We start from the raw sequence: 3,340 nt of genomic DNA, 5'->3' as shown, positions 1-3,340 counted from the left end.
TCAGTTCTCTCCTCGCCCCCCACCCCCCTTCCTTGCGTTCCCCTCTACAGCCAGCCGCTCTGAAGCCTGGCAGGCCTGCTGGACCTGCGGTGCTCACACGCCCGGTGCAGCCGTCGGAAGGCGCAGGTGAGGGCCAAAGTCGGGCCCGGGTTCGGGGAGGGTTTGCAGGCTGCCGGCCCAGTTTGGTCCTCCCGGTAATTGGAAAAGGATTGCGTTGCTGGCCCAGCCAGCGCAGCTTCCCGAGGATTAAACAGAGAAATCGCCTTCCGGAGACCGGGAGGTTCCATCTTGGCAGAAGTTCGGTTTCCAAGTTCATGTTGGGGCGGGCGGGGTGAGGGTGGGAATGTCAGGCAATGGCGTAGAGAAGTTGGTAATTCACCTGGATCCCCTCGGCTCTGATACCCGGGCCTGCTTTAACCTCCTGCGGGATGTACTGGACATCGGTACCCAAAACCTCTACCCACGTTTGCGATGTAGAAAAGTTAAAGATCCTAAAGTTGTGGGTGGGGGTGTAGAAAGAGAGGGAGAGAAAGGAAGAGAGAAGAGAGAGGCAAATGATGCGGATACTAGGACGTTTTTTAAACAGTCGGAGCTCTTTCAAGGCCAAGTGTATCTGAAGGCTGTGGGTGAATCTGTCAGCCCTTTAGGTACCCACGAGGCAAGTGCGGTGTCGGCGTTGGGAAGGTGTGCGGGAGGCTGGAAGGCTCAGCCTCTTCGGCTTTATGAAAACTCCCCTACTTGGGGGGAGAGGGGCGTCACTGGGCGTTGACTCCTGCGAAGTACTAAAGGAATAGACATAGCTTAGGGAGGCTACGTGTGCTGGAGGGAACCCGATTCCAGATATATGTTCTGATGCTCGCCCAGAGTCCCTTGCTCCTCGAAAGCCCACTTAACAAAAAGTGTAGTCCTAACTCTCAAGCTGATGCAAATTCTCTTTTAGTTTGCACATTTAGAGTTAGCCTCAATACATTTGAGAGCTCCTAACCTTTTCCCAACAATTACTCCAGACAGCAGCCCCCTAATCTTTCTCAAAACTCTTTCCCTTATCTACACCCCCCTTTGGGACGAAGGTTCGGTCCGCAGCTGGCTATGTGGAATGGGGGTGGGGGCGATGGGAACGAGCGGCCGAAGGCTTTGGGGGAGTCAGCTTTTTGGTCACCATCAGGGCGGGAATCGGGACTGGCAGTTTGCATTCCCGGCAGATCGAAGCTCCCTGCTGATCGATTATTTGATAATTGATTTTCCCCGCAGCCAATGCGCGGCCGCCTTGGCAGGAGCGCCCCCTGATTGGCCGAGCCCTCCTCCACGGCTGCCTACCGAGATTTGGGTGAGCTCATTTTCCAGTCGACCGCAGGGGGAGTTTTCTGTGAGGTTTCAGCTGGAGGGAGGAAAAAAAAAATCCTGCTCCGAGCCGAGCGAGCTGCGAGCCCTGCTCGTGGATGTGAGGTTTCCAACCCGCTGGTTGAGCTGCTGTGGCTGAGCCATCTCGGCATATAGAGCCAGGCGCGCAGAAAAATAAAAACGAAAATAACATCACTAAATATAATAATAAAAGGCAAGCTTAGAGTGGGAGAACAGGAGAGGATTTTGTTGCTGTGTTGTTGCTGCTGTTGTTGTTAAGCCAGAGAATAGGTATTTGAAGGGAGAAAGTTAAAAATCAGTGGCTGGTTGGAGCCTCCGAGTTGCGGGTAGGGGCAGGTTTTTGTCTGAAATCTCAGCTTCCGAAGTGAATTTCTTTTTCCTTGGTACGGGTAGTTTTTCCCTGTGCCGGGTTGGGTATACAGGAAAGCGGGGTGGGGAGAAGAAGGGCTGGGGGTTGGGGGAAGAGCGCGGAGAGTCGCGGGGAAAAGAGCTTGGGGCGCAGGGTACCTCCAGGCCCAAGCACTGCCGAGGCCGGAGCCCCTCGGCGCTTCGAAGACAAAGGCGGCGCGGCCGGAGCCCAGCGCGACGACCCTGACGCGCCGCGCCCTGGGCGCACAGCTGCCTCTCCCAGAGCGGGTCGGAGAAACAGCCTGCTTCCCCAAGTCTCCCTGGCCCGGGCTCCACCCGCGAGGTCTGGGCTGCTCCGAGCCCGCGTCGGGTTTCGCTTTCCGGCGATCATAAATAGCTTCGTGTTTGTAAACAGGCGGTGGGGGCACATTCCCGGCTCTCAGCTNGGGGTCCAGAGCCCAAAGTGAGAAAATGCACGCATTTCCTTTACTTGGGCCGGGTGTCCACCTCTGACAGCAACTCTAAGCTGGGTCTGCATAAAGCCCCAGCCTTCTTCACCCCATGTTCTCGGGACTCCTCAGCAGACCCTTTCCAAGCCTTGTTCCTGCTCATTCTTTTCTCTCCCCGTTTGACTTTTCTACTTGGGGTGGTCAGTTCTGAGAATCCAATACTTTCTGCATTAGCCCCCTCTGCCCCCGAAAAATACTGGCAGACCCTAATAATTTCGAGGAAAGTCGTGAAGTCTCTGCGCAGAGTCCTGTGCAAAATAACTCCCGCTGTTGCCTGCCCAGCGTTTATTCCCAATTTATTTCAAGAGAGTCGGCTTTGGGGAGAGAGTCTGGAGGGGGAGGGAGAGAAAATAATATGGAAAATAAAGCCTGCGGCCGGGGGCTACTGCCCGCGTTTGTGCGCGTGTGCCTTGGGTGTGTGTGTGTTTGTGCCTGGGCGTGCGATTTAATGGAGCGCCTCTCTGCCTCTCCAGTGCGGCCAGAGCTCGCTTCGCGCACCCACCCCTGCCGAGGAGCCTACTTGCTGCAGCCCAATGCATTGTGTAAGACGCGACCTGTTATGGCCACCACTACTTCCGGGTTCTAGCATTCTGGTCGGAATCCACCTCTCCGCCTGTGCAACACACACTTTACACACGCACGGGGACTGCAAGCGGGCAGCATCGATCGTGGCTCCTTTAAGACAAACTCAGACAGACATTTTTTTTAACCCTCCTCCTCTAATCTCCCTCCAGTGCAGCAGTTGCAAAGAGGGAGAGAGAGAGAAAGAGAAAGAGAGAGCGAGCGAGAGAAGAGAGAAACTGATTAGGAATTAGGACTGATTCAAGGGAAGCGAGCGCTAGGGCTTTGTGCATTTGAATATTAACATTTGAGGTGTTCTGACCAGAAGAAGACAGAGCGGATGATCATTCATTCACCACGTTGACAACCTCGCCTGTGATTGACAGCCAGAGTGGCAGAAAGCCATGAGATTTGGTAGTTGGGTCTGAGGGGCGCTCTTTTTTTTTTTAACTGAATTTTTGGGGGAGAGAAGATTTTCTTTTTTTTTTGCTTTTTTTTTTTTGCTTTTTTTTTTTTTTTTTTTTTTTTACAAATAGCTTATTGTCAGGTTGGTTTCCATA

The sequence above is a fragment of the Crocuta crocuta genome, unplaced genomic scaffold (assembly GCF_008692635.1).
Source record: "Crocuta crocuta isolate KB4526 unplaced genomic scaffold, BGI_CrCroc_1.0 scaffold113, whole genome shotgun sequence".
In the NCBI taxonomy this organism is placed as follows: domain Eukaryota; kingdom Metazoa; phylum Chordata; class Mammalia; order Carnivora; family Hyaenidae; genus Crocuta; species Crocuta crocuta.
Note: the sequence above shows the minus strand (reverse complement) of the source record.